We start from the raw sequence: 25,031 nt of genomic DNA, 5'->3' as shown, positions 1-25,031 counted from the left end.
TTCATTTTCTATTTCATTGTTTAGATTTGGGAAATTGTCTTATATTATTTCATTGAATAGATTGCTCATTCCTTTGGTTTCTTTCTCTGTGCCTTCCTCAATCCCAATAATTCTTAAATTTGGCCTTTTCATGATATCCCATAATTCTTGGAGATTCTGCTCATGATTTCTTACCATCTTCTCTGTTTGTTCAACTTTGTTTTCAAGATTAAATATTTTGTCTTCAATGTCTGAGGTTCTGTCTTCCAGATGTTCTATCCTATTGGTTATGCTGCATAGAGTTTTTAATTTGGTTTATTGTTTCCTTCATTTCAAGGATTTCTGTTTATTTATTTATATTATTATTATTATTATTTTTTTTTTTTTTTTTGCAGAATCTCTATCCCTTTACTGAAATGATCTTTTGCTTCCTGCATTTGCTCTTTTAACTGTTGATTGGTGCGGTCATTCAAAGCCTGCATTTGCTCTCTCATCTCATCATTTGCTTCTCTGATCATTTTAATTATGTACATTCTGAACTCCCTTTCTGACATTTCTTCTGCCATGCTGTCATTGGATTTTATTGATGTAGCATCTAGATTTGTTTGGGATATTTTCTTCCCTTGTTTTCTCATATTGCTCAGGTATCTTCCCCTTTAGTAGTGAAAATCTGAGATATTGCAGTTTTCACCCTATTGACTTATAGTGTCCCTGTAGGTATCCAATAACTCACCTCCTACCCTTCAGTAGCTTGAAGTATTAGAGGAACTTGATAATGCAGCAATCCACAAAGGAAGCTGCCCCTCTAGGAGTGGTGGCCTCCAGGTGGGGTATGTTCCCTGCTAGTGGGAAGAGGTGCCTCCATGTGTTGACCGATGGTCAGTCAAAAGAGCACTAGACTGCGGGCTGGGGCCCAGCTGGTCTGGACCTGGGTCTGGGTCTCTGGTTCTACCGCCCTCCAGCAGGGAAGACTCACCTGGCGGGGAAGTCTCCCTGGGCAGCTCTCCTTCGAGAAGTTCTCTGCCATCTGGAACTACCTCCCCAGCCAGAAAGCCTCACCTGGCAGGGAAGACTCAACCAGCAGGTCTGAGCTGGTCCTGAGTCTCTCAGTACCTCCTCTTCTTGAATCCTGAGTCCTGGAGTGACATGGAATGCACTCACCCTCTAGTCCACCATCTTAAAATTCATCATGTTTTCATTTTAAATTTCAAATGTGTTCACACTTATTTGCCAACTAAAACTATTATTTAATTATGTTATTCAAACTATCATATTTCAATTTAATTACCAATCTATACTGTCCACATAAAAGATTCAAACAAATAAATTACAACATTGTATGAATGTACAAAAAATATTAATGTCAAATGAATCCATTGATATCAACTAGACATGTTATACTGATGCATAATAACAGAAATAAGGCACACACTCCAATATGTATACCACAATAAAACAATAAGTCTGAAATCAGTATGATACTGTAAGGATGAGCCTATCAAAGTAATAGTATTGTTTTTATCAGACAAACCTTTACCACTTTTATAGCTCTAAAATTTTTAAGATGTGTCAGTAACTACATCTTGAGTTGTTCATAACTATATATGGTTAATGGAGAGCACAGTTCTAGATATTTAATAATTTTTTAAAAAAACATTTACTTTACCATTTTGTAAACTATTCTTCTAAAGTCTTCCAGGTTCTCCATTTCTGCTCTTGTACAATTGGGATAACAATATGCTTTAAAGTTCATAAGAATATTATGGCTCTAGGGGAGATGGTATCCTAAAATGATAGTCATAGTAAGTTTGTCTTTTTAACTCTATAAACAATGTCTTAGAATTTTTTTCAGTAAGTTTTTATGTCCAAAACAGTGCTCTGATCTACTCTGAATTACAGATTTAAGGTAAATATATGTAGATAATTTGTGTAGAATCACAGTAGAAAACAAAATATAATCTCCAGTTTAAGAAAGACTTTTCTCCCCAAAACAGTTGTTGTGTAATTATTATTATTGAAAATGAGTGAAAATAAACTAATATTTTTCTCTAACATTCAATTCAAGAAAATTGCTAACAGTTAAGAGGGATAAAACCTAATTTAAAGTTTTAAAAATGGCAACACCCAGGGCTCTATACTATGGTGTCACTTCTTATTAAAGATCACAATAGCTTTCTTTCTGCCGTGAGTAATATAAAATGGGGTCAAACTTTTAAAAAATTTATAACTTATTATATACTTATTACATATTTTTTGGTTGAGTGAGAAGTATGTAGTTATTCTTCAGTTCATTTTCTTAATTCTAAACTACTTCAATTAAAACTTCCTTAGTGAAAAATTGTAATGTGCCATTGTGACCTTTTCAAACACTTCTTCCTTTGTAGGACAAGCCTGGCACTCATTTCAGAAAGTGATCCTGACACACCATTTTTCTCACTGAAAGGAATGATTATAACTTTAGGAAAATCATTTCTCTAAACAAAAGAAATTGCTTTCAGCTTGTTTCCCTTTACTTCCTGTCCAGAATCCAACATTAATTTAAATATTTACTGCAGGGCATTTGTTAAGCACAAGACACTATACAGTGAAAGTAACAAGTGAAATAAATAATGCTGAAAAGATTCTTCAGATTTTAGAGCCCTTGAAATCTCATGGGTGAAATGGAAACTGTCAATAAATAAGATGAAAAGTTCTATGTGTAAATATAGTCAAAGAAATTCAAGGCAGATGCAGAGGAATGCAAAGCAAGAATTCTTGGTCTAGAGTAAGAGACAAGTGTTGGTATAATATTGTTGATCAAGAGTAGGGGTGGACTTCTGAGTCCCAGTGACTCAGGAAGTGGAGGCAGGAAGATTGCAAGTTCAAGGCCAGTATCATCAACTTAGCAAGGCCTCAAGCAACAAAGCAAGACCTTGTCTCAAAATAAAAAAAAATAATAATAATAATAAAAAGGCCTGGGGGTTGACTCAATGGTTAAGCACCTCTGGATTCAATCCCTGGTACCAAAAAAAGAAAAAAATAAAGAGTACTGTAATATTTTTAACATTGTTGAGTTCAAATAATAGGGTAGGATATTGAAGTATTTGGATATGGATATGAAACAGTCAAAGATTAGGAAGAGTTTGAAGTGCATGGTGGACATAGTACATTTTGAAAACAGTGAATGGTAAAGGAGATTTTGATATGTGCAAGATTGTGGAGGAACTTATTTACCAGGCTGGAGTCTAGACTTTGCTCAATGAGAAATAATCAGATTTAACATAAGTGGTTGTTATGTTTAGAAGTGAGGTTTCCCCCAAAAGTTCATGTGAGAAATACAAGAATTTTCAGAGGTAAAATGTTTATATTATGAGAGTTATAATTTAATTAGTCAATTAATCCATGATATAGATTAACTGGGGTAGTAAGTACAGGAAGTTAGAGTGTGGTTGGAGGAAGTAGTTAACAGGGAGTATGTTTGGGGTTTCTATTTTGTCCCTGATGAATGGAGTTCTGTCTCTGCTCCTTGGTCACAATGCTCTAAGCTGCTTTTCTGAGCCAAACCCTTTTGCTATGATACTCTGCCTCATCTTGGGTCCAGAGCAATGGAGTCCAACCACGGACTGAACTCCTGAACCATGAGCCAAAATAAACTTTTCCTTTTTGTTTCTCATGTCAGGTCTTTTGGTCACAGCTACAAAAAAAAAAAAAAAAAAAAAAAAAAAAAAAAAACTGACAAAACTGCAGTGATGGTCAAAATTAAATATAGACTTATTATGTCAGAATAGATACTGCCAAAGAATCATGTAACTGACATTTCATATATATATATATATATATATATATCATGTTATTTTAAGTAATTAAAAATGGTTAAATTGTATAACAAAACTGTAATTATTATAGCACAAAGTAGATTATAAATATTGTTAAATTTCAATAAAATAGTAATAGGAATGATAACCATTCATTTCATAGTCACCGTGTGCCAGATACTCAACATATATACTCCTTTTTGTTGGAGGAACAGATTTTCACAGTAATTAACTTGCTAAAGTTTGCAGTTAGAGACAGTCTGAGAGTGTCTGAGCACAAGAGCACAGAACACATAGACACTATCACTGAACGTTAAAGTGCACTTTTATGTTTTCAATCTGAAAGAGAAATGAACATTTAGACCTGAGAGAGAATATAATTGTTGCGGACTCAATGTTTAAATCTTCCCTAAATCCCCATGCTGAAATCTCATCTCCAATATGATTACATTAGGAGGTAAGGATTTGGGAAGGTGATTGGATTGAATGAAATAGGTGCCCTTAATAGGAGACTATTAGTCCAGAACTCCCCTTCCTCCATATAAGAATGTAGTGAGATGATGCCTCCAAATAACAGAAAGTAGACCCTCACCAGAACTTACTAGCCTCTTGATCTTGCATTTAGCAGCATCTACAATTGTGAAAAATAAGTTTCTGTTGTTTATAAGACACTAACTTAACTTAATTGGTTATAGAAGTCCAAATGAACCAACAATATAATCCAATTCCATGTTTTTAAATTTATTTTATTTGTTATTTTTAGTTATACATGACAGTAGAATGTTTTGTGACATATCATATATACATGGAGTATAACTTCCCATTTTTGTGGTTGTACATGATGCGGAGCTACATTAGTCCAGTATTCATACATGAACTTAGGAAGGTTATGTCCAATTCATTGTACTGCCTTTCCCATTCCCATCCCCTCTCCTCTCCCCCCACTCTGCCCTGTTCAATCCTATGAACCTTCCCCAACCTTCCCCAACCACCCTATTGTGAGTCAGCATTCACATATCAGAGAGAACACTCCGCCTTTGGTTTTTTGGGCCAATTTCATCTATTTTTTTCTGGAAAAACTGTAAGGTACAGAGAGGATAATGATATTTACAGATTGCAGTTTCCTTGGGAAGTGACTCACATAAAATGAACATTTTACATTGTGTCAGTGAAAGGAGAAATAAACTTGGGTTGATTTTCCTTTCTTTTCATATTTTTTTTTTCTTTTTCTTTTTAGAAACTCACATGTTTCATGAATTCAAATAATGCAGAAAATAAATGGTATACATTTGTGAATTAACAGTTCAATAACCTATCCTGAACAGCCAAGAAATTCCAAACTGTAGAACTGAAGGGTTTTTTTTTTTTTTTTCCTTTGTTTATGTTTTAGTAATCAAGAACTTCTTTAGAAATAGATATAGGGCTCAGGGAGATAGCCATACTCTTTCACCAGGATGTTCTGCCTCACCTTGGGCTCAGAGCTATGGAATTAGCCACCCATGGACTGAACCTCTTGTACTGTGAGCCAAAATAAACTTTTCATCCTCTAAGATTTTCTTGTTAGTTATTTTGATCACAGCAATGTAAACTGATTAAAACAGATGGAGACCAAGAATATAGGTGCAAACTTTCTTGATCAGCTTGTCCAAGCTCTTCTAATCTTACAAAATGTGTTCCTGTGTTTGCTTGTCCCCTAGGCACCCAGATCTACATTCTTTCCCTTAATTATTATTTTACTCATCTATATTAAACAAAAAGTTCACAGAATTTTAAATTAATGAAATCAATTTTGTAATCACTTCTAAATTAAAAAGCAGCATTTTTTAAAATTTTTGAATTAAATTTCAAAACAATTTAAATTTCCTATTTAATCATTATTATTTCACCCTCTAAAATTTCAGTTAAAGATTAAACTCAACACTCAAAACTAAATTTGAACAACTATTACCACTGAGTACATTATAAAGAGGAAAAACAATTATCAAGGATTTTATTTATCTTACTTATTTCATATTTAAAGACAAATGTCAATCATGAGAAAATCTATCAAGAACAGGAGTTAGCAAAGCACAGATCAGAGACCTACTCTGCTTTATATTGTCTACTACATGATATAAATAAAACCTTATTGAAAAGAGAGAAAAATGCATTTTACATACTTTCAACTTTTCATGGTTCTCCTTATGCTACAACAGTAAAGTTAATAGTTGCAACAAGACTATGTCTCACAAAAATTAAAAGTTATACTCTGGTTCTTTACAGAAAAATGTTTGCTTACACTTCATGTAGAATTATGCCCCATTCATTACTCTCTGTCCCCTTATGCTGATATTTTTCCTTCAATATCCTTGATATTTATATATTTTCCCACTAAGTTACAGCCAAATAAAAGCCAAAGTCCGTAAGAATTTTGTATTGTTGCATCACCTGTGTTCCCTGCACAAAATTAGAAAGAGGCAGATAATAGGAAATTGAACTCACACAAAGAAACAGATTGTCACATCAGATTCAAACTATCAGAGATCTTGCCCAAGGTTTACCTAAAGATCTCAAAGCTGCAGGTCATTGAGGGCAGACACAAAGCAGACAGAGGACCTGCACACTTCAGGAGACTCCCATGACCTTCCTTTCTGCCCCTAACATATGTTCCTTATTCTGGAAGAATACAGGCTTCTTAGGTGATGTTTTGTGAAATATTACTTTATACAGTGAAGAGTTCTTAAGTTATAAAATATCACCATTTATACCTAGAAAGTTGTACAACTGGACATTGACTGGTAAACTATGCCTCATAAATTTATAGATTCTGGACTTATTATGAATAACAATTGACCAACAATAATTTGCTAAGGGCATTCTATAAATAAGGATCATTCTTCATAGAAAATACTATTGATTTGTTTAAAGGGAACGCCACTTGATAAGGAGATTAGACTGAGGCAACTGAGTTTTGTATTCCTTGGGGAACTATGCGTAGGTGGGTAGGAAAGAGTTTCTCTTCTCCAGAGAAATAAATGGATCATGAGTTCCAGGCAGCTTGCTTTAAATCATTCCTCCAGCACCTAAAAGGAATATTTAGTGAATGAATGCCTAACAATGACAAGTAGACTCCCTTTAAACCTCTAAATTTGTCTCAACTCTGAGATCCCAAGAATCTATCAACCAGAAAAATAAAGTCATACTGACAATATTGTTGACTCTAATTTTATGTGACTAGAGCATCTCTGCTACCAAACATACACATATAGAAAGTAACTGTTGCAAGAAGAAAATGGTAAGAGGAGAAACAGGAGGAAGAGTTTTCCTTCCTAAAGCGAAAAAACAATAATGTGGCAGGGCATGTGTAGTACACTCAATGCTGGAATATCTGATTTTTCCAAAATGAAGAGAGAGAAAGAAAGAGCTGTGCTAGCAATGCCTGCAAGAATAGTGGTTTGTAAGTATCATAATTTTACATAATATCAAATACCACAAATCTTTATAAATATTCCATGTCAAAAAGCATATAAGAAGTTTTTAAAATGTTTTTGTAATATTACATAAAACATATGAAAGAAAAGACACCCATCTAAAAACAACATTATGTGTTCCTGATGTTGATTTTTTTTTTTTTAAGTACAAAGAAACTAAAAATATAAGAGCACTGTTGGGAAACTGCAGGGGAAGACAATTAAGATTACAAATGATAAAAAAAAGTAAATGATGCAAAAAATAAGTTGATTATTTTCCACAATTCAGAAAAAAAGGAGCAACAATGAAATAAGATGAAAATTTTTTTAAAAAATCAAAGATATACAATACATAATAAATTGATGGTCATGAGGAAGATACCAGAATAGATGCATCAAAGTAGTTTTCAAAGTCAAACAAAAATAATGTGATTATAAAAGTACTTGGTGCACATACTGAAAAACCTTACCACATCGAACGGCACTGGCTGGCAAAGTTCTTATATTATAATGACAAGAAAAAATAAGATTTTAACCAAGGTTAAAATAAGATGGTCACTGAGCAAGATCTTCCAGCAATCACCTTTGGACAATTTGACAACTCGAACAGTGATTCATGCATCAAACTCTGTTCATCAGAGCTAAGGAAACCAGATAAGGGACTATAGTGTCCAGTTTTAGTATAATAACAAGACATATTGAAGAAATCAGGAAGGAAAGAGGTGCCAAGTCATCCTCCTCCAACTCTTTTTAACACATTGCCTTAGATGCCTCAAGAGAAAGATTGCATTCACCAAGAATAAGACAGCACAAGGCTCTGCATTGGATCTCTGTGCCATGCTGAGACCTAACAATGGAAAGATTCTAATGGCCAGAGGTCATTGTCCACACAGAGAGCCTCTTGACCAGTTCTGGTGCAAGGCAGAGTTATATGGCAATCTCTAAGATGAAGAATTTAAAACAGCTGTCTTAAAGAAATTCAAACAGCCAAAAGAAATGGAGTAGTCCCCAAAAGACCTTTGCCATAATTAAGCTTCTCTTCTTGTCAGAAAGATTTTTACAAAGAATGTCAGCAGGAGTTCTAAAGAGAGCTCAGTGTGGTTTGAAGCTTCCTCTTTGTTGTAAAGGCCAGGTTTCTCTTTCTTATAAAAGCTAGGTCTACAATCAAGCTTGTTGCTATGCAAAAGATACTATGTCTGTTTTCCTTAGTAAAAACTGGTGAAATCTCTGTCAAGCCTAAGAATATTGGACAAAGAGTAAGTGCTATATACCCACCCATTGTCATGTAACCACCCCTCTGAGTATATACATCTAAATGGATTTTTGAACTCAGGATCCAGAGATTTTTTTAGGCATTAGCCCCTCTGGACTGCTGCAGCTTAGAGAAACCTGCTTCCTCACAATTCCTCAGGTGTTGAGTCTCATCTGTCCTACATCACCAGTAGTTAGCTTCTCACAGCAGTGCATGCTTTGGACACAGGCCAGTGTAGTGCTGCTCTTGACAGGCTATCAGTTCAGGGTGTGACATGTTGGTGTCCACAAGGTTGCCTGCCCATTACTTCTGCAACCCCATGCAGCACAACATAGAGACAGAAAGTCTTCTTGGAGGAAAATAAAAGGAAGATGGGCACCAAGTTGCAGCTAGGATTCTGAGACATCCCCTCCCCCCCAGAGTGACTCTGTCCAGAGTCAGCAAAACTCATCAGTGCCTATCCACAGGCCAAGAACTAACAGTGAGCCACCTGGGTCTCTCTTGATTCCAGGGAAAAGCTCGCAAGAATAAACATCCCTCTTAAGATACTCTCTCGGTTCATTCTCAATATACCAGTTATGGACTGGGAACAAACAAAGGTTTGATCAACTTCCAGTGCTGAAATAGCAATGCCACACCAACAGCTGACTTAGCAAACATAGATTAGGGTGCTATCCAGTGCTCAAGTAATGAAAGTACATGTTTATTAAAAAGAGATGAAAAGACATTTTACACTGTCTCGAAAAGACACCTAATCTTTCAATGACATCATCTGGGCACACCAGCAGGTATCAAGAATTTTAGGGAACCATGACTTCACCTAATGGAAAACACACAATACCAAAAACTGAACCTATAGTAACCAAAATAGGCAATCTCTAAGATGAAGAATTTAAAACAGCTGTCTTAAAGAAATTCAAAAAAACTTGAAGAGAACAAATATAACCAATGTATTACTCTAACAAACCTAACAAAGAGATGGAAGCAGTTTTTTTTAAAGCAAAATACTCGAGTAATATATTGAAGCAAAATTAAAAACATGTTAGAAATCATCAATAGTAGAACAGATCAAACAGACAAAAATATCAGTAAGCTTGAAGTGAAGACAAGCTATTTTCAAATATATAGTCCAAGGGGAAAAAAGAATGAACAGGAGTAAAAACAGCCTACAAGATCTGTGAGCAAGCATTAAAAGGGCAAATATTTGGGTTACTGGGGTTCAAGGAATTAAAAAATACAAAAGCAGTGAAAAATCTTACTCAAAGAGAACATAACAAAAAATTTTTCAAATCTAGACGAGGATACAAATATTCAAGTAAAGAAAGGTCAAAAAGTCATAAATCAGAATAAGCTCAACCAAGTCTACAAATAAAATATTATATTCAAGCTCCCAAAGGTGTAAGATCAGAAAGAGTCTAAAAGATAAGAGAAACAAATAACACATAAGCATACCCTAATTTTATTCTAGTTAAGCCCTAAATGTCAATGTGTAAACTTGTTTTGATTAAATGATTTTTCTATCAAAAGAAAGTTAAAAGATTTTTTAGAAGAAACCTATAATTGTAACCCCAGGAGCTATTAAAATAAGAACAAAACAAACTCAAAATTAGTAAAAGGAAAGAAAAATCAGAGCAGAAATACATGAACTAAAACTAAAAGAACAGTACAAAAGATCAATGAAGAGCTGTTTCTCCCAAAAGACAAATAATATTGCAAACCTTTAGCTAGAGTAACTAAGAAAAAGAGAAAGATTAAATGAAATCAGAGGTGAAAAAGAGATATTACAACTAACACTACACAAATACAAAGGATTTGAGAGATAATTATCAACAACTATATGATAATAAATTTGATAACTTATAAGAAACGGACAAATCCCTGGCCACACATTCCTTACGATGAGGATACAGCCTACCTAGATAGACTAATTAAAAAAACAAAATTCAGTCAACAAAAAGAAAATAAAGTCTTCCATCAAAGAAAAGTTCAGGAACAGATGACTTCACCACTGAGTTCTATCAAATATTTAAAGACCCTTATTAGTGTAATTAAATTATTTCAAAAAATTGAAGAGTAGGCAATTCTTTTCAGCTTTGTCTATGAGGCCAACATTATTCTGATACCAAAACCACACACAAATACAACATAAAAAGTAAGCTACACCCCTTGATATTTATCCAAGAGAACTAAAGTCAGGACACTACAGTGATCTAGGCACATCGACGTCAGTGTTTATAGCAATACAATTCATGACAAACAGCCAAGTTATGAAACTGTCCAAGTGCCATCAAGAGATGAATGGATTAAGAAATTGTGGTATATGTACTCAACAGAGTTTTACTCAGCCCCAAAGAGGAATGAAATTATGGCATTTGCTGATAAATGGATGAAAATGGAGAACATCAGGCTAATGAAATAAGCCAGACTCAGAATGTCAAGAATTCAGTATTTTCTCTCATATGCAAAATCTAACATAAAATAAAGGAAAATGAATGGGTGGATTCCATCAACATAGAAGGGAGAGCAGTAGAGTAGATGAAGGGGATAGAGAGAGAGAGGGAGGAGGGATGGGAAAAGTGAGGAACTATGGAATAAATTTCCCCAAATTATGCTATGTATGTATATATGTGACTATATCACAGTGAATTTCATCTTCATGCATACCAATAAAGCACCATTTAAAAAACAATAAATAAATAGAAGAAAAACCAGTAGAATACAGGAGGGGGAACAAGGTGTGCAGAGGAAATACAAGGGACTGAAATGGAGCAAATTATATTCAATTTATATGTAATTATGTCAAAATGAAGATGAACATTATGTGTAACTATAATGTACTAATAAAATATTTTAAAAGGAAATCTACAGGCCAATATCCTTAGTAAATACTGATGAAAAATCCTTAAAAACATTATTGTGAAGTGAATTCAGCAGCACATTATATAGGCTATTCTTCAATGATCACATGGGATTATTTGAGGAATACAAGGACGGTTCAATATACACATATAAACAAGTGCTATACACACATCCACAGAATGAAGGGCAAAACGCTTATGATAACCATCATAGATGCAAAAAAGAGCTCTAATATAATTTAACCATCTTTATGATAATAACTGGAAAAAATAGCTATAGAAGAAGGAATTTACCTCAACACAATAAGAGCCATTTATTACAAGCCTTGATCTAACAGTATACTGAACAGGGAGAAGCTGAAAGTTTCCTATCAAGGATCTGGAACAAGAAAAGGATGCCCAGTTTCACCACTTTATTTTTTCAATACAACACTAGAACTCCTTAGCCAAGGGAATTAGGCAAATATATAGAAAGACATGAGGGCTTCCAAACTGTCCCTGTTTGAAGAGTACATGATATCAGAAAAAAGGCCAAATGTTCTACATAAACAATATTAGAATTAAAACTGTAGTCAGAAAATTTACAGGACACAAAATTAACTTACAAAAATCAATAGCATTGACAATAGTGAAATATCTGAAACAGAATTCAATAAAGTAATTCCATTTACAGTAAGTTACAAATAATACCTAGGTATAAATTTAACCAAAGAGGTAAAAGATGTCTACAATGAAATCTACAGAATGTGGATAAAAGAAATTGGAAAGGACACACACACACACACACACACACACACACACACACACACACCTGAGTAGCCAAAGTAATCTTAACCTAAAAGAAAAAAAGGAAATACTACACCACATACTTACAAATGTAGCTGGTCATCAAAACCAGATGGTATTGTAATAAGAACAAACATGTATACCAACTAAACAGAATGGAGAGACACGAAATAAACACATGAATCTATAGCCAACAAATTTTGAACAGAGGAGCTAATAATATGCATTGGAGAAATAATGTTTTTTCAATAAATGTTGCTGGGGAAATTGTATATCCACATGCAGAAGAAAGAAACTAGACCCCTATCTCTCACTAGGTGCAAAAATCAACTCAAAATGGATTAAAGAATTAAATATAACATCTGAAGCTACAAAAATACTGGAGGCAAATATAAGTGAAATCCTTGTGGACATTGGAATGGGCAAGGAATTTTGGGATAAGACCTCAAAAGCACAGAAAACAAGCAAACAACAACAGAAACCACAATTACATTAAATTAAAATAGTTCTTTAGAATAAAGGAAAATTCAAACACAGTAAATAGAAAACCTACAGAATCAGAGAAAATATTTCAAAAGTATACATCTGACAGGGCACTAATATCTGGAATATATAAGAAATTTCAAAACCTCAATTGCAATGAAACAAAAATAACCCAGTTAAAAATGGACAATAAATTTAAACAGATTATTTCTCAAAAGAAGACATAAAAATGGCCAATAGATGTATGAAAAAAAGTCACCATCACTAATCATCAGTGGAATGCAAATCACAACCACATTGAGATATCACCCCTTTCTAGGAAGAACATCTAGTATAAAAAAGACAAAACACATCAAGTGCTAGAGAGGATGTGGAGAAAAGAGAACGGTTATACATTGTTGGAGGGAATGTGAATTACTACAGACATCATGAAAAACAGTACAAATTTTCTCAAAAAATTAAAAGTAGGATGACTATATTATGCAAGCCTTCTCCTGGGTATCTACAGGAAATGAAATCAGCATGTTGCACTCCTATGTTTGTTGCAGCAGTATTTACAAGAGCCAAGAAATGGAAATAACCTAGTGTCCATCAACTGATGGATGAATGGAAAAAAATGCAATGCATATACATTACAAAATTCTATCATTTGCAGCAACATGGGTGAACTGGACATCATTATGCTTAGTAAAATAAGTCAGGTGCAGAAACACAAGTACTACATGACTTCACTCATATGTGGAATCTGAAAATGTTGATCTCATAAAAGTTCAGAGCAGAAAGAAGGTTATCTGATACCTGGGAGTCTGGGTGGGGAGGGATGAAGAAAAGTTAATAAATGGCTACTAAGTCAGAGTTAAGTGGGATCAAGAACTTCTGTTTTGTTATTGTACAGTAAGGTGATTATAGATAACAGTAATGTACTCCACATTTCAAAAAGCTAAAAAAATGATTTTGAAAAATTTTTACCATTAACATATGTGATAAATGTTTGAGGACATAGGTACATTGCCTTTAATTTAAACATCATATAATGTATACATACATCAAAATATTACACTTTCTTATATATTGGTATATGTGTTTTTCTGTAACAATTTTTAAAATGAATTTAAACTAAATTTAAAAGTGACAAAGGGAAAATCTATTAATTCAGGCAGAGAAAAATTATTTACACTGTATTAAGTATCATGATAATCTAAATTATTAATTTAGATTACTTTCTTTGCATATAGCTAAAAATAATGGAAGAATCAAACAAAAATCACTTCCTATCAAAATATAATGTACAAAGTTTTTAAGAAAGTGAACATAGGAAAACTATGCATACATTTATAATTCCATAACAATGCTCTCAAGAAGAGGCACTGAATATACAAACAGACCTTGGCCAAATCATATATAAAAATAAGATTCTAACCTATAACCTCTGATAAGAAGCCCAGGAAATCAACCCATTAATCTGCAGTAACCAGTACTTATACTATATATAAGTCAGACATATGAAAGGTTATACCACTATCACTAGGATTCCAGAAATCCAAACCACATTGCCTATACCAGTTATATCCAAATGCCCAGAACTTGATTAATAACTGACAGCTTCCCCAATTTTTATCTCTATTCTCAATGTGTGAACACTTATATAAAGCTAAATATAAAGATGCACTTAACCTTTTATTCTTCCTACATACTTCTCAGTAGCAATGTCTAACCAGAGTAGACCTGAAGACTTGACTATTTTCCACTGGGAAGCTTTTCCACTCCTCTGCCTAATGTTGAGTTTTTGCCTAATTCATGTGATGGCTCCCTTGCTACATAAATCTCTGAATAAATACTTTGCTTGTTCTCATTTGGTTGGTCTTCGCTTACCTGAAAGAAAATAGGAGTCTCTACTTTCATATCCATAAAAAACTTTAAGCTAAAATTAGTTAGAAGAGACAAAGAAGGTCACTACATATTAATAAAGGGAACAATCCAACCCAAAGATATTTTAAATATTCATGTCCCAAATATTATTCACTAAAATTCAATATTGGACATTAAAAGTAGCTTAGAGACTCAGATATTTGAGTACAATAAACAAAGAAGAAAGACTATATGGAAGCTGACCAGGGTGCCACGCTGGTGCTGAAAGCAGCTATAGCGGTACTGATTTACAATGGAGGGGAAAAAAAACACAGATTTGATACAGAAAATCCTGAGAACAACAACAACAAAAAAAATGCCTAACCTGAACTGATCCAGAGGCTGCATTGTACACTGGTGCTTGAAAAGTGTTCTCTGTATCTCAACTGGCCACAGAGAGCTGAGGCAGCAGCCATCTGGTGTGATCACACAGCAGAGGCAACTGTGGGAGAGAGAGATCAGAGAAAACCTTTTCACAATATCCCACCAGGTGCCAATAAGGTGGCCTAAGCTGTGCCTGGCAGAGCATGAGTGGAATAGTCATGGAGAAGACGGTACCCAGGGAGATTAGAGCTGGAAGCCAGGAGAGCCTGAGTCAATTCTCCTTTGAGATTAGCAGCTCACATGACCAGCTGAAGTAAGCGAGGAGCTGAGCACACGGGTGAATTCACTGGAAAACAAAGAAAAGGAAAGCTGTGCTCATGAGCAGCAGAGTGTGTTGCGTATCACCACCACCCTCATGAGTGGACTTCTTGGGAGGCTTCTGGGACCCAGACCCACAGCAGATATAGGCAACTTTCAAGTTCTAGGGTAAGATCAATCTAATCTCTCCAGAGCAGACATCACCTAACAAAGGCTCTGAGCTCTGATTAGAACTAAGCCCCACCTGATGGAACTCCCCTCAGAAAGCCCTGGGAGTACACCAAACTGGTCTGAACGGACAAAATTCCAACTTACAATACTTCCTAACCCATCACATGTCATCACACTGGTGAGCAGGAAAACTGAGTCATATATCAGACAGCGTCCATCTCAGGCCATTCCAACTGGGAACTCAGAGAGCAACACAAAAACAGGAAGGGGTCAATAACCCCTACCCCTTCCTCTATCATGCACCAAGAAATTGGAAAGACCGTTGGACATAGACATCGATAAAGTGATCTAGTCAACTATTTTGACCACTTCGGTGGAGAAGATTCCTTCATCATTTTTTTCTTTTATTTATTTATTTATTTATTTATTTATTTATTTATTTATTTATTCATTCATTCATTCTTTTCATGTGTGTGAACTCTTGCTGTGCTGATTGGTTCAGGGACATATATACATACACATTTTTTTTTCTTTAACTCTCATTAGCATTTTTAATGTAGTTATTTTTCCCTTGCCTTCTCTTTTGAGAGGTTGGGTTTTTGTGGATTGTATATTTTGGTTTGATTTTTGTATTATTTTCACTTGTTTCTCTTGTTTCTCTTTCTCACTCTTCTACTAATGGCCAAATTCTATTGTTCTCTCGTCAACTTTCCCAATTTTGCTTATTCTATTTTTCCCCTCCTTCTATGTAAATATCACCTGCCACCTCGTCTGCATTCTCTGTTCACTTTTTGAAATTGGAAATTTTTTTCTATCTTCCTATCACAATTTCTTTTCCTCTAATAAACTGTATTTGTACCATCTTTCATAACTAACTGGCTTATGTAATGCCTGCCCCCACCATTAATGGTGATGCAACCATTAGTGCTGTGGATGTTAGAGTTGACACCTGATGTTTGTTTTAAAGAGAGATCTAGTTCATGGTCAGTGTTTTTTTTTTTTTAGGTTTTTTTTATGGTCAGTGTTTTTAATATTGACAATTGCTGAACCCACCATTTCTGTATTTTGGTGAAGATGCATAGCAGGAACTGGGTATTTATTTAATGCTATGTATTGTTTGCAATGGTTGTTACTACTATTTATTTCACCCTAATCTGTGAGGTGCTGGGAAACTCCAAGTACATTAAAAGTTCACAGGTTAGATACACTGCCTGCTCAACCAAAAGACATTTGCACCTTGCTCCACACATAAATCAGTGATGCTCATTTTTCAGCTCTAATTTAATACAGAGAATAGAAGAGACAAAAAAAAAAAAAAAAAAACTAATGATTAGACCACATAATTCTAACACCATTCAGTTTGGAGGGATCATTATATGCTAGACAATATAATAGACACCTACTGTCAAATTCCTGAACTGTTTGTTCATGATATTTTTATTTTTGTTAAATGCTGATCATACCACTCCTATATATGTGACAAATAGTGTTAGACACTTCAAAGTAGACACTGGACATTTAACATAAAGCTGTACATGTGTTGCTGACATTAGTGTCACTCCTGGCTCCTCACTCCCTTGACAGACTAGAAAAAGATTGAGACACTTCAAGACCACAGGGTTGATTCTGCATCTGGGAAATACTTATATCTCAACCAAGCAACAGACTCTCACTTCACACACAATCTACTCCTCATGAGCACTGATAGTACTCCAACACAAAGAAGTAGGGAGAGAAAAGCCACAAAATCAATGAGAAGACCCAAGGAGGAACAATCAAAGAGAAAGCTTAGGTTCCATCCCTTGGCATCTACTCATATTTGAAAAACAGACACAAGTACAAGAACAAACAAATTAATTATGCTCATAATTAAGGACACATGTATAAAAGAGGTAGGGGAATTTACCGCAACTGATCCTCAAGTCCAAGACCTCTGAAAACACAAGGAATCAGGCAAATAAATCTTACTCCACAATCCACAATCCCCCAACAAAGGATCCCATTGACAGTGAAGTAGATGAAATCCCAGAGAAAGGTTGCAAAAAACTGATTATTAAAATGTTCAATAAACTAAAAAAAAAATCTAAGGAATGAATTAAGAGAGCAAATACAGAAGATGAACAACTGCTTTAATAAAGAATAGAAATTATGAAAAGAAACCAAGCAAATCTCTTAGAAATGAAAAATACAATCAATAAAATAAAAAATTCATATGAAGGCATCACTAATAGATTAGAAAGTGTAGAAATAGAACTTCAGCTCTTGAAAACAGAATTTCAGGCATTGTACACAGGTTATATGCTCTTGAGTACACAGAATGAAACAAAGGGAAAACTTATAGAACATGAAGAGAATATACAAGAATTCTGGGACAATATTAAAAGGCCAAACCTGAGAATCATTGGGATAGGAGAGAATATGGAGATACAAACTAAAGGCGTAAAGATCTTTTGCAATGAACTAGTTATAGAAAACTTTTCCCATATAAAAAATGAGATAGACGTCCACATACAGGAGGCTCACAGCACCCCAAATAGACTTACTCAAATGAGAGGCTCACCAAGACATAGCATAATCAAAATGCCTAACATCAAACATAAGAAGAGAATATTAAAACTACAAGAGAAAAACATCAGGTCACATTTAAAGGCAACCCAATAAAGCTCACTTCTGATTTCTCAGCTCAGACCCTAAAATCAAGGGATTAGAATGAGATATTCCAAGCCCTAAAAGAAAAACAACTGTCAGCCAAGTTTGCTATACCCAGCAAAGTTCAGTTTCAAATTTGAGGGGGGAATAAAAACTTTTCATGATAAAAGTAAATTAAAATAATTTATGACCACCAAGTCAGAACTACCAATAATAGTCAGAGATAAACTGCATACATATTAACTAAAAAACAATTCCCAAAGCTCCCAAGTAGAGGAGTTCAATAGAAGAATAATCTGCTAAATGAGAATTAATACATGATAAAATATAGCAAAAAAAAAAGGCAGGAAATCACAAAACATGTCCATAATATGATAATAATTAAAAAACAAAGATTAGTAGAATGGATCAAAAAACAAGATTCAACTATATGCTGTTTATAATAGATTGTAGGCAAAGACATTCACAGGCTGAAGGTAAAAAGATGGAAAAAAAAATATTCCATGCATACAGACCATGAAAATAAGCAGGAGTATCTATTTTCATATCTGAAAAAGCAGATTTCAAGCAAAAATTAATCAGAAGAGAAAAAGAAAGCTGGTAAAGGGAGCCTAGTAAAGGGAGCAATCCAACAAGAAAATATAACTACAGTGAGCATTAATGTCCAAATATCAATGCATGCAATTACATTAAAAAAAAATACTCCATGATATTAAATCCCATATAGACCCCAACATAATAATATTGGGTGACTTCAATACAACCTTATTACCAATAGACAAGTCATCAAAACACAAAACAAAATCAAAAAATATATCTCCAACTTAAATAACACTATAAATCAAAAGGACCTATAATGGACATCTACAGAATATTTCACCCCAAAACAGCTGAATTTGCCTTCTTGTAAGCTGAATATGGCACTTCTTCCAAAATAGATCATATCCTAGACCACAAAGCAAATCTAAGCAAATACAAAAAACTTGAAATAATTCCATGTATCCTGTCATACAGAAAATTGATGTAATTCCATGTTTCCTATCAGATCATAATGGAAAATAAATAAAAAGAAACAAAAAAGAAGAAATAATGAAAATCACATAAACTCATGGAGATTGAAAAATACTCTCCTAAATGAAGAAAGGATCAAAGAAGAAATGAGAATAGAAATCAAGAAATTCTTAGAAATAAATGAGAACAGAAATACAATAGATCGGTATTTCTGGGACAATATGAAAGCAGTTCTAAGAGGAAAACTTATAGCACTGAGTACTAACGTTAATAAAATTAGAGAGATTCCAAATAAATAAGCTTAAGCTCTCTTTCAAGGCCTTAGGAAAGAAAGAACAATCTAACTTCCAAACCAGTGGAAGACAAGAAATAATTAGGATCAGAACCAAAATCAATGAAATTGAGAATAAAAAAACAACACACAGGATCAATGAAATGAAGATTTGGTCCTTTAAAAAGATAAATAAGTTTGACAAACCCTTAACTAAACTAACTGAAAGACAAGAAAGAGTGAAAATACCCAAATCGACAAGAGATGAAAAAGGAGGTATCACCACAGACCCTTCTGAAATCCTAAGGATTATCAGAACCTATTTTGAAAATGTATACTCCAATAAACTAAAATATCTAAAAGACACAGATAAGTTTCTAGACACAATGACCTGCCCAAATTGAATCAGGAAGATATAGAAAATCTAAACAGACCAATATTGAGTAATGAAATTGAAACAGCAATTAAAAGCCTTCCAAGAAAGGAAAGCCTAAGACGGTGTGGATTCTCAGCTGAGTTCTACCAGACCTTTACAGAAAAACTAACATCAATCTCTCCTCAAGTTAATCCTTGTAATTGAAAGGAGGGAACACTCCAAAAAACATTCTATGAACCCACTAATAATTCTGACACAAAAACCAGGCAAAGACATTTCAAAAAAAAATTAATCTACAGAGCAATATCCCTGATGAACATAGAAATAAATGTCCTTAATAAAATATTAGCAAGCTGCATTTTAAAAAACACATCAGAAAGGTAGTACTCTATGATTGAGTGGATTTCATTCCAGGAATGCAAGTTTGGTTCAACATGCACAAATCAATAAATGAAATTCACCACTTGAACAGAATAAAGGACAATAATCACATGATCATCTCAGCAAATTCAGAAAAGGCCTGATAAATGCAGCATCTGTTCATGTTAAAAGTGTTGGAAAAGCTAGGGATCAAAGGAACTTACCTCAGCATCATAAAGGCCATTTATAACAAACCCAAAGCAAACATACTAAATGGAGAAAAACTAAAAGCATTTACTCTAAAATCAAGAGTAAAACAAGACTTTTCACCCTCACCACTTCTATTGAATATAGTCCTTGAAACATTAGCCAGAGTGATCAGTCAAGAGAAAGAAATCAAACAAAAGTAGGAAAAGAAGTTAAATTGTATCAGTTTGCTGGTGAAAAGATCCTATAACTTGAAGGCCCAAAAACTCCACCAGAAGACTTTTAGAACTTATAAATGAGTTCAGCAAAGTAGCACGATAGTAGATTAACACCCCCAAATAAATAGCTTTCCTATTCTCCAAGAGTGATTCAACTGACAAAGAAACCAAGAAAAACATCCCATTCATTATAATCTCAAAAAATAAAATAAAATATTTGGGAATTAATCTAACAAATGAGGTGAAAGACTTCTGTGGTAAAATTTATACAACACTGTGCTCATTTCAGCAGCACATATACTAAAATTAGAATGAGACAGAGAAGACTAGCATGGCCCCGAGCAAGGATGACATGCAAATTTGTGAAGCATTCCATAAAACTACCCTAAGAGTTCATCTTACCCCAATTAGAATGTCTATTATCAAGAATACAAGCAATAATAGGTGTTGGTGAGAATGTGGGGGAAAAGGTACACTCATACATAACTGGTGGGGTTGCAAATTGGTGCAGCCACTTTGGAAAGCAGTAGGGAGATTCCTCAGAAAACGTGGAATGGAACCATCATTTGACCCAGCTATTCCACTCCTTGGCCTATACACAAAGGACTTAAAATCAGCATACTACAGTGATGCAGCCACATCAATGTTTATAGCGGCTCAATTCACAACAGGTAGATCGTGGAACCAACCCAGATGCCCTTCAATAGATGAATGGATAAAGAAACTGTGGTATATATACACAATGGAATATTATTCAGTTATAAAGAAGAATAAAATTATGGCAATTGTAGGTAAATGGATGAAGTTGGAGAATATCATGCTAAGTGAAGTAAGCCAATTCCAAAAAACCAAAGGCCGAATGATTTTTCTGATAAGTGGTTGATGATACATAACTGGGGGAGGGGGGGTGGAGGCAAAAAAAAAAAAAAAGGAAAAATGGAAGAAGGATGGACTATGTAGATGGAAATGAGGGGTAGGGAGTAGGTGAGGGAAGGAAAGATAATAGAATGAAACAAACATTATTACCCTATGTACATGTATGATTATACAAATGGTATGACTCTACTTCGTGTAAAACCAGAGAAACGATAGTTGTACTACATTTGTGTACAACAAATCAAATAAACTTGGTACAAAATAATCAAAAACAAACAAACAAAAATTCATACAACACTGAAGAAAGAAATTGAAGACCTTACAAGATGGAAAGTTGTTCATCTTGGATCAACAGAATCAATAATGCCAAATGGCCATACTATCAAAATCAATATACAGATTTAATACAATCCCCTTCAAACTACCAATAGTATTCTTCACAGTATTAGAAACATCATTTTCAAATTTGTAAATTCATTTGGAAGAATGAGACCCAGAATAGCTTGCCAAAGCAATGATAAGCAAGAAGAACAAAACAAAACTTGATCTGAAGTTACACTACAGATCTACAGTAGCAAAAACAGCATAGTATTAGTATCAAGGTAGACATGAATAGTATTGGAATAGAAGAGAAGACACAGACCAATTCACATAACTAAAGCCATTTGATATTTGACAAAGGTGAAAAAAAATATTTTGGAGAAAAGACAGCCTTTTTAACAAATGATGCTGAGATAACTGATTATCTATATGTAGAAAAATGAAACTAGACCTCTATCTCTCATACCACACAAAATTCAAGTTGAAATGGCTCAAAGACTTGGAAGTTATACCAGAAACTTTACAACTGCTAAAAGAAACAAAGCATCAATGCTTTATCATATAGATGTTGACACCAATTTCCTTACCGAGACACCTCTGAAGCACAAGAAACAAAACCAAGAATCAATAAGTGGGATGCCATCAAATTTAAAAGTTTCTGCACAGAAAAGGAAAGGATTAAGAGGACAAAGAGAGAACCTACAGATTGGGAGAAAAATCTTGTTTGGTTACTTCTCCAATGGGGGATTAATATCCAAAATATATAAAGAATTCAAAAAACTCAACACCAAAATAAATAAATAAGTATATAAATAACCAGATCAATAAATGGGCAAAAGAACTAAACAGAAACTTTTCCAAAGAAACACAAATGGCCAACAAATGTAAGGGAAAATGTTCAACATCTCTAGCAATCAGGGAAATGCAAATTAAAACTACTCAAAGATTTTATCTCACTCTGGTCAGAATGTCAATGATCAAGAATACAACCAATGATAAATGCTGATGAAGTTTTGGGGAAAAGGTACAGTTGTATGTTGTTGGTGGAACTGCAGACTAGTACAATCACTCTGGAAAGCAATATGGAGATTCCTCAAAAAACTAGGGCTGGAACAACCATATCACCCAGTTTTTCCACTCCTTGGAATTTTCCCAAAAAAATCTAAAATTGGTATACTATAGTAATACAGCCTCACCAATGTTTATAGTTGTACAACTCACAATGTCTAAATTACGGAATAAGCCCAGATGCCCATGAATGGGTGAATATAAGAATATAGGTGAATATAGGAATTCCTTAATCCATTAACCTATATTCACCTACATATATCACTATATATATATATTGATAAATACATATGTACCATGTTATTTATATAAATTTCACTGTATGTGTTTATATGTGTGTGTGTGTGTGTGTGTATAAACACACACACACAATGGCATTCTCAGTCATTAGAAAGAATGAAATGACTGCATTTGGTGGTAAATGGATGGAGAAGGAGAATATTATGCTAAGTGAAAATAAGTCAAATTTAGAAACTCAAAGGTCAAATGTTTTATCTAATATGTAGAAACCAGAGTAAAATAAAGGAAAGAGGGAGGAAAGGATAAGATAATATAGAGGGAAGATCAGTAAGCAGAAGAAAGAAATCAAGAGACAGAGTGGAGATGTGGGTAAGGGGAAGCAATGAAGAAAAAATTCTTTGAAAATCATGTAAGCTTAAGAAATGACTTTCCTAACAAGACTTGTAAAGCGTGAAAAGTAAAATCAATAATCAACAAATGGGATGGATTCAAACTAACTTCTCAGCAAAGGAAACAATCAATAATGTGAAGAGAGAGTCAACAGAATGGGAGAAAATCTTTACCACATGCACCTCAGATACAGCATTAATCTCCAGGATATATAAAGAACTCAAAAAACTCAACACCAAAACACAAATAACCTAATCAATAAATGGGCTAAGAAATTGAACAGACATTTCACAGAAGAAGAAATACAATCAATCAAAGAGGAAATACAATCAATCAACAAATATATGACAAAATGATCAACATCTCTAGCCATTGGAGAAATGCAAATCAAAACTACTTAAGATTTCATCTCACACTAATCAGAATGACAATTATCAACAATACAAGCAACAACAAATGTTGGCTAGGATGTGGGGGAAAAGGTACACTCATACATTTCTGGTGGCATTGCAAATTGGTGCAACCATTATGGAAAGTTGTATGGCGTTTCCTCAGAAAACTTGGAATGGAACCACCATTTCACCCAGCTATTCAACTCTGGATTATACCAAAAGGACTCAAAATTATCACACTATGGTGAGGCAGCCACATCAATGTTTATAGCAGCTCAATTCACAATAAACAAACTATGGAACCAACCTAGATGTCCTTCAACAGATGAATAGATAAAGAAAATGTGGTATATATATATGCACTGGAATATTACTCAGTCTCAAAGAAGAATGAAATGATGGCATTTGCAGGTAAATAGATGGAGCTGAAGAATATCATGCTAAGTGAAATAAGCCAACCCCAAAATACGAAAGATTATGTGTTTTCCCTGATATGTGGAGGCTAATTCACAATAAGGGGCAGGGGCTGGGAAAAATAGAGGTACTTAGATTAGGCTGAGGGGAGTAAAGGGAGGGGGAGGGGATGTGAAGGTAGGAAGGATAGTGGAATGAATTGGACATTATTACCCTATGTGCATATATGGTTACACAACTGGTATGATTCTACATCACGTACAACCAGAAGAATGAGAAGTCATACTCCATTTACGTATAATGGTGAAAATGCATTCTACTGTCAGGTATAACTGATTAGAACAAATTAAAAATTATCAGCTTACTATAGTGACACAACCACATCGATGCTTACAGCAGCTCAATTCACAATAGCTATGCTATGGAACCAACCTAAGTGCTCTTCAAAAGATGAATTGATAAAAAAAAAAATGTGATACATATGCACAATGGAATATTACTCAGCCATAAAGAAGAATGAAATTATGGCATATGCTGGTAAAGGGATGAAAATGGACCCTATCATGCTAAGTGAAATAAGCCAATCCAAGAAAACTAAAGGTCAAATGTTCTGATATGCAGATGCTAATCCACAATAGATGGGGGTGGAGGGAGAACTGGAGGTTCACCAAATTGGACAGAGGGGAATTGGGGGAAGGAAGGTGAGGTGGGAATGGGAAAGACAGTAGGATGAATCAGACATAACTTTCCTTTGTTCATGTATGAATACAGAGCCATTGTAACTCCTCATCATGTACAGCCACAAGAATGGGAAGTTATACTCCACGTATGTGTAGTGTCAAAATGCACTGCACTGTGATGTATAACTAAAAAGAACAAATTTTAAAAATGTCAGAAAAAATCATATTATGTGCTT

Source organism: Sciurus vulgaris (assembly GCF_902686455.1).
Source record: "Sciurus vulgaris genome assembly, chromosome: 10".
NCBI lineage: Eukaryota > Metazoa > Chordata > Mammalia > Rodentia > Sciuridae > Sciurus > Sciurus vulgaris.
Note: the sequence above shows the minus strand (reverse complement) of the source record.